This window comes from Mobula hypostoma, chromosome 1 (assembly GCF_963921235.1).
Source record: "Mobula hypostoma chromosome 1, sMobHyp1.1, whole genome shotgun sequence".
Classification (NCBI taxonomy): Eukaryota; Metazoa; Chordata; class Chondrichthyes; order Myliobatiformes; family Myliobatidae; genus Mobula; species Mobula hypostoma.
In genome coordinates this window covers 113,861,919-113,870,373 of record NC_086097.1, presented here as the reverse complement: position 1 = coordinate 113,870,373, position 8,455 = coordinate 113,861,919, and the positions used below count along the sequence as shown (strand labels likewise).

Here is an 8,455-nt window from a genome sequence, read left to right as displayed (position 1 = left end):
TCAGGTAAACAAAGTGAAAGCATCTAACTCAAAGGCGAGGCGTAGACAGAGAGAAGACAGAGAAAGAATGGGTTTAACCGTTAAAAGCAATAGTTAAAATCTAAATGTCATTTCATTAAGGATTTGTGAAACAGACAAGCTGCAAGCATCCTGCCAGCTTTGCATCAGTGAATTTCCATCTTGCAAGTGTGTTAATTTGGTTACAACCTTAAACATACAAAATGCTTACAGCTGTTCCGAGCAAAGAAAAGCTTGTTTCCAGTAAAGTGAAAGTAATGAGGCTGGGGAGGAAGGTAAGTCATTTCAGAGACACAATAACAATGTCAGAATTACTCCTTTTCTGATTTTGATTAGAGCAAACCTTTCAGCCAACATTTCAGACCTCCGGAAAACTGAAAATCTAAAAAATAAAATACATTCCCTGAAATAAAGTCAACTGAAAGGGAAAGAAGAAAGGTACTGGATGATGCCACAACTGTCTGTGTGCTGTACACCATGAACCATCGCCCCACAGAGGGCTAACAGGTGTTACTGTCAACCTTTTTGGTTGGAAAGCATATTGGACTAAGGAAGGACCATGCTGCTCGGAGGAATCGCGAACGTGACGAAAGCAGTTGGTCAAATATAAGTTTTTGTAGGCAACGTATCTGAGAAAGTATCTGATGTGTTAATCAGGCAGTTACTTTTGAAATATGGTTTGGTTGTAAGCTGGAGGAGAGTTCAAGGAGCTTCAGGAAAGTTGCAAGCATTCAGCTTGTGTGAGTATAAAGAACCAGAATCTACTCTGTGTGCATTAAGGTTATTGCATGAACTTCAAGTGGGAGACAGTAAGCTACTTGTAAATGTAGATGCAAAGACCAAAGCCCAGGTGGATGAATGGAAGGCCAAAAAGAAAGGAGTCAATGGAGATACGGAAACAGAGGATTTGTCAGATGATGTTATGGATGAGGAAACCAAGATCAGATTGTAAAGGAGTAATAGACTCCTGTTACGTACCCCGTAACTGGGTTGCCAAACCAGCAGAAATGGATCACTCAGTTGGAGTCTGGATTACTAGAACTAAGAAAGTTTTATTAAAGAAACAAGCAACACAGTAATCGAAAGGATAATAAATGCAACAGTTCAGCAACGATAAACACACATGTGCACAGAATTAAGATAACAGGATCAATCAAGCTCTATTGTTGTCTAGGGGTAAGTGACACAAAGTCCAGTTCAATTTAGTTCAGTTCGCAGTAATCGTTGCCATGGCGATGGACAATGTGGGGGGAAGGAGAGAGAGAACAAGAACGAATGATCATTCAAAAAGGCTTTCCACTCACAGACCGGCGATATTGCTCACAAGCAGCTTTCGGGCGAGTCCTTTGTGATGTCACCTGAGGTCACCGACTGTGACTCCTCCTCCAGATGCGGTCGATCCTCTGCAGTGAACCTGGCACCCAAGCAAGGGCGGACACACACCGGGTTCCCGCTGATCGTACCTTTCCACCCTGTGCGTCTAAGGCTTGGTTCCGCAACCAGCCTTCCAAACCACTCCCGCCGACTTGCGGGGGGGCACCGCTTCCAGGGTCTCGTTACCTCGTGGTGTCGTGTGTGTCCTGCCTTAGCGAACCTGTCCCTTTTTATCCCCCTGCTGGGGTATCACCTGTCCATCACTTCAAACAGTTCAGGGTTCAAAGGGGGAGCCGCTCTAGACAGCTCTCTCTCCCACGTCCCTTCATTACACATCTCCAAATGCTGCTCCATTGTCTTCCTTATCTCTCTCTCTCCCAAAGACAGGTGGCAGACCAACTGCTGATCACACAGGACAGCTAAGATCTATGTGTATTCTTGTCACACTTCCCCCCTTTTAAGGATTTTTACCGGGGTAAAAATTACAAACATGAGTACATTATTTGATACACACAAATATACATCTTTATCAGCTATTTGGCTAATACAGAGAATTTGAAGTTGTCAACACCTGACAGACAGTCAGTCATCACATTTTCTGTTCCTTTTATATGTGTTATTAATAATCCCTTAGACCAGGTTCCAACTTAGCAAACTTCATAGTGGCCAAAAACACTGATGAATTGCGATCAATGTAACCTCTCATTTGGTTTTGTCCCGGACCACAATAACAAGGGTCGTCCCATTCCGACCTAGTTTTCTCTCGCAAGGGCTTAGTAGGAGGGGGAGGGGTAGTGACCGCAGAGTTATTGCAAAACTTCCTAGAGTACCCCACCATCTCCTAGAGCCTTCTGAGGGCCCTCTTGTCTCTTGTCTGTCGGGGTTGGGATGTCAGTGATAGCCCGCACTGTAGCTTGCATCGCTGCCAGCTGCCCCTGTGTCACCACAATTCCCAGGTAAGTGACCTTCATGTGGCCGAACTCATTTTTTTCAAGGTTCACTATCAAGCTGGCTTCAGACAGCCGTATTAAATTACCAATACACACCTCTGTGTTCGTCAGCCCTTTAGTCACTGAATTACTCATTCTATATGAGTGTTGCTTACTAGGCTACCCTATTGTAACAGACACCACCCAACGTCCCAGTTCTTTGCATCGCCTCGGGACAATCAAACACACGGGTGCGAGTCGTTTAATTACTTCTCCTAAAGAGTCGCTTTGTTCGGGGATTAAGGGAGAGACCTTATCAGCAGACCTGGCCAAAACAATAGCCTTCTCCCATCTGGTCGATACCATACTCATCTTTTCAAAATGGTTTTTCTCTCTTATCGGGGGGACCCTAGCTTCATTGATTTCCACGCTAACACCGACTAGGTTTGTTAGCATATCAAAAGCCTGTGACCGTCTCAGTTCGTGTCGGTCATAATCAATAACATCCTTCCCCCTGGGCAGCCGGTAAACCTCTTTCATGGTTCCACCAACTGTTCCCTCCAGTACCGCAAAATGTCCACCGGGGGGTACCTTGTGGGCCAGGTTAAAAACCTCATCCCCATAACTGCTTTGCACCACCCCCCATTCCTCATCTGCGGGTACGGTACTTGGTTTCCCTTTCTTCCTTAGTACTTCCTCCTCCACACAATAGCCTACTAGTTCCCTTGTCAAGTCTGTGTCAGAGAGAGCTGTCTCTGCCAAAACCATCAGCCCCTCGTCTCGCTCCTGCATCTGCACAAATTCTTTCTTGGCTAATGCTAAGTCTGTCTCAGCTCCCTCACTACCTCTTGTCTCACTACACTCCTTTTTTTCACTTTCTACCCCCGTCTCGTACAAGACTGGCAGAAAAGTCTCAGCTAACTTCACTACCGCGGTCCCGTGATGAACCTGTGAGTCCATGGGTGGGGCCTCAATGCTGGCAGGCTGACCTGTCAATCTCACGACTGGGAACACGATTCCCCCAGCGACGTCATTACCGAGCAAGACTTCCACGCCTTTCATCGGTAATTCAGACCTCACCCCGATCATGACTAGTCCTGAGACCAGGTTGCTTTGTAAGTGTATCTGGTGCAAAGGGACTGACTCTGTCCCTTCCCCAACACCTTTGACCTCTACCTCCCCAGTCTGGGTCTCTGAGTTAAACTCTAATACACTCTTCAGTATCAGTGACTGACACGCTCCCGTGTCTCTCCAAATCCGCACTGGAACCAGTTTTAACCCCTCCTTCACCGACACCAATCCGGCCGATATAAACCTCTCGCGCCCTTCCTGAACTTTGGCAGACCTGTCCTTCTCTAGCGGTTCGTGTACCAGCTCGATACAGCCAGTCAAAATCGCTGTTTTCTCTTTTCCCGTCTCCTTCTTTGGGGCAAAGCACCTGGACGCAAAGTGTCCGACTTTCCCGCAATTATAACAGACGACCCCAGGAAACTTCCTACCAGACTGCTCCCGGTCTACCTTATCCTTTTCACTAGTCCCCGGCTTACTTTCTGACTTTTCTGGCGGACTCTCCCCGCCGTCCTGACTACCCTTCTGGTAGCCTTTACTTGGGGCAAACTTCATTTTATGCGTCAACGCATACTCATCCGCTAACTTAGCAGTTGCGGCTAACGTGGCTGCCTCTTTCTCATCAAGGTAGGGTCTCATACCCTCAGGGACACAACCTTTAAACTGCTCAATCAGGATCAGCTGCAGCAGTCTGTCATAATCCCCCTCTACCCCCTTCGAGGCGCACCAACGCTCACAATATGTCTGCATCTCACGGGCAAACTCTAAATATGTGCGGTCCCACTGCTTCCTCGCATTCCGGAACCTCTGCCGGTATGCCTCCGGGACCAACTCATAAATCCTGAGGATGGCCTCCTTCACCACCTCATACTTCTGGGCATCTTCCGCGGATAAAGCTGAGTAAGCTTCTTGGGCCTTCCCTTTCAGTACACTCTGAAGTAAAACAGCCCACTTATCCCTCGGCCAGTCCTGACTTATAGCCACTTTTTCGAAATGGAGGAAGTACCGATTCACGTCGGTATCATCAAATGGGGGAACCAGCCTAACCTCCTGGGTCGCCCGGAACCCTCCACCTTGGTTCGGCACGAGCCCCTGCTCGGCCCTTATCTTTAACTTCTCCAGCTCAAATTCCCTTTCCCTCTGTTTCTCCTCTCGCTCCAGCTGTCTCTCTCTCTCTCTCTCTCTTGCCTTTCTAACTCTCTCTCCTGCTCTTCTCGCTGTAACTGTCTGTCCCTCTCTTTCTCTTCTCGCTCCAACTGCCGTACCCAGAACTCGTGCTCGAGTCTCAGTTTTTCAAGCTGCACCTGTACCGCGTCTCCAGCAGGTTTTTCAATAAACACCACCTCCAGCTCGCCTTGGGGAAACACACCTTTTGATACATAGTGCTCTACGATAGCTCTGTGTATCTCCTCTCTCCTCCTTGTCGACTTCCCCTTAGCAAGATTCAACCGTTTGGCCACAGCTACCAATTCCGATTTCCTGGCATCCTCTAATGCCTCCAAAGTCGGCGCCTTTATAAATTCCTCAGCCTCCATTTCTGCTGTTTGTCTTTTCTTTCTTTCGGGAATTTTGACCCAATCAATTTACTCCGTCCCAAATTTAGCGTTCAAAATCACGGACGAGAACCCCACTTATGTTACGTACCCCGTAACTGGGTTGCCAAACCAGCAGAAATGGATCACTCAGTTGGAGTCTGGATTACTAGAACTAAGAAAGTTTTATTAAAGAAACAAGCAACACAGTAATCGAAAGGATAATAAATGCAACAGTTCAGCAATGATAAACACACATGTGCACAGAATTAAGATAACAGGATCAATCAAGCTCTATCGTTGTCTAGGGGTAAATGACCAATTTCAAAGTGACACAAAGTCCAGTTCAATTTAGTTCAGTTCGCAGTAATCGTTGCCATGGCAATGGACAATGTGGGGGGAAGGAGAGAGAGAACAAGAATGAATGATCATTCAAAACGGCTTCCACACACAGACCTGCGATATTGCTCACAAGCAGCTTTCGGGCGAGTCCTTTGTGATGTCACCTGAGGTCACCGACTGTGACCCCTCCTCCAGATGCGGTCGATCCTCTGCAGTGAACCTGGCACCCAAGCAAGGGCGGACACACACCGGGTTCCCGCTGATCGTACCTTTCCACCCTGTGCGTCTAAGGCTTGGTTCCGCAACCAGCCTTCCAAACCACTCCCGCCAACTTGCGGTGGGGGGGGGGGCACCGCTTCCAGGGTCTCGTTACCTCGTGCTGTCGTGTGTGTCCTGCCTTAGCGAACCTGTCCCTTTTTATCCCCCTGCTGGGGTATCACCTGTCCATCACTTCAAGCAGTTCAGGGTTCAAAGGGGGAGCCACTCTAGACAGCTCTCTCTCCCATCCCTTCATTACACATCTCCAAATGCTGCTCCATTGTCTTCCTTATCTCTCTCTCCCGAAGACAGGTGGCAGACCAACTGCTGATCACACAGGACAGCTAACATCTATGTGTATTCTTGTCACACTCCTTACAGAGGACAACAGGATTGTACTCTGAAATCTGACGCCTAAGAACATCACGCTAACCATTACACTACCACGGCTCCCCCACGGATTAATAAGAGAATACTCTAGTGAACTAAATGTACCGTCCCCAGATCAAGATGCTAGAAAGAAGAAAAAGGAAAAGAAAGAGGCAAATGACCTATTGTAATTGCTATGGAAATGGAAGGATAAATGAGACCTAATTTCTCAAGAGATTATCAAATTCAGAGATTCTCACAAGAAACTAGAAGAAAAAGGAAGGCGAGAAAGACAAGAAGTTGAAAAGGAGAGAAGAGATAGAGAGAAAGAACATATGCAAGAAAGAGAAGGAAAGTGAGAATGAAAAGATTGGGACTAAGAGAGAGAAAGAAACCAAGAAGGAGGGAAGCAAGCATCAAAATAGATCCAGAGAAAAAAGCTAAGAAAAGGAGAAGAAAGGTGCCCAGAGCTCTCAAACCACTTCCCGCATTCTCAATCAACTTCTACACAACCACAGGGGAGGCCCCAGAACCTGAGATTGGTTTCACAGCCAAGCATAGTGATCCCCCTTGTCAGGAAAGACATTATCCCACAAGAGTAAGAAATCGCCCACAGCAATTAAATCTTTAGGCCTGAGTGGGACAATTAAAAATTTACAATGCTTTTGATGTCTGTATAGTAGTTATATAGTACACTGTGTTTATAGTTGAAATGTATTGTATATTGAGTTGGAGTTTATAACTAAACAGGAAAGATTGCTGTGAATTTAATATTTGATTAATAAATATTGTAAATATATTGTTTGTTTAAGCATTCCTTGTTGCTTAAATAATTCATTATGGGCTATATGTAAAAATGCATACATCATCACACCACCATGTCATACATGCGCGCCTCGCTTAAAGTAAAAACGGACTAAGACTTGCATCTCTTAGCTTCCTTATTTTCCTCCCAGTTGGTTTTATATTTTAGAATTACAAAACATAGCAGCTAAAACACCATACTCCTTCTTAACAGACCTATCAACTTCCATGGCACCTTTGAGGGATCTATAGACATGGAACCACACTGCTAAGCATCCTGCCATTAACCCTGTACCTTGACCTTCCAAAGTGAATCACTTCACACTTTTCTGGGTTGAGTTCCATCTGCCACTATTCCCTTTCTTGAGCAAATGAATAATATTTGCCACCTTCCAATTACCTGGCACTACCCCTGTGGCCAGTGAGGACACAAAGATGACTGCCTAAGGTGCAGCAATATCTTCCCTTGCTTCCAGCAGTAGCGTTTATGCCGTCAAGTCCCGGAGACTTGTCTATCCTGGGAGCCGTGGGGGAGCCGTGGTAGTGTAGTGGTTAGCGTGATGTTCTTAGGCATCAGATTTCAGAGTACAATCCTGGTGTCCTCTGTAAGGAGTCTCTGTATGTCCTCCCTGTGGAATACATAGGTTTTCTCCAGGTGCTCTGGTTTCCTCCCACAGTCCAAAGACGTACTGGGTGGGTTAATTGGTTATTGTGAATTGACCTCTGATTAGATTAGGGTTAAATTGGGGCAGCTCAAGAGGCTTATTCCATGCTAAATGAACCCAGCAGGAAGCTCAGAGACCTTGGCCTTGACCCTGCCGTGTGCAGCTGGATCCTGGACTTCCTGTCAGATCACCAGCAGGTGTTAAGAGTGGGCTCCCTCACCTCCACCCCTCTGACTCTCAATACAGGAGCCCCTTAGGGCTGCGTACTGAGTCCCCTCCTTTACTCCCTGTATACCCATGACTGTATCACCACACACAGCTCCAATCTGTTAATTAAATTTGACGACAACACTACATTGATCGGCTTAATCTCAAATAATAACGAGGTGGCCTACAGGGAAGAAGTTATCTCTATGACATAGTGGTGTCAAGAAAACAACCTCTCCTTCAATGTCACAAAAACAAAGGAGCTGGTTGTGGATTACAGGAGGAATGGAGACAGGTTAACCCCAATTGACATCAATGGATCTGGGGTTGAGAGGGCAAACAGCTTTAAGTTCCTCGGCATCCCCATCACTGAGGACCTCACATGGTCTGTACACACCAGCTGCGTGGTGAAAAGGGCACAACAGTGCTTCTTTCACCTCAGACGGTTGAGGAAGTTTGGTATGGGCCCCCAAATCCTAAGAACTTTCTACAGGGGCACAATTGAGAGCACCTTGACTGGCTGCATCACTGCCTGGTATGGGAACTGTACCTCCCTTAATCACAGGACTCTGCAGAGAATGGTGCGGACAGCCCAGCACATCTGTAGTTGTGAACTTCCCATGATTCAGGACATTTACAAGGACAGGTGTGTAAATGTTATTTCTCTTCATCTTGAGTCTATGATAGTGCCTGCCTTACTCAGTGTGTTTAACCCCAGGAGAGTACCTTCATTGTCTGGGCTCACCCAGAAATCTACAGGAAGCTGCACTCCCTCAATCTCAAGTACCTGGGGCAGACTTCTCTCTGCCCTCATTGTCTCATCTCCTGCACTGTTAATGGAATTTGTTTCTCCAGTCGTGGGCAGGGGTAGATCAGTTATCAATACTGA

The 8,455-nt window shown here is 46.6% G+C and overlaps 1 pseudogene; it reads left to right on the top strand.

The window, feature by feature from the left end:
- Window positions 1–221: 221 nt before the first annotated feature.
- LOC134342990 (RNA-binding protein 25-like) lies at window positions 222–6,249 on the top strand (annotated as a pseudogene).
- The last annotated feature ends 2,206 nt before the right edge of the window (window positions 6,250–8,455 follow it).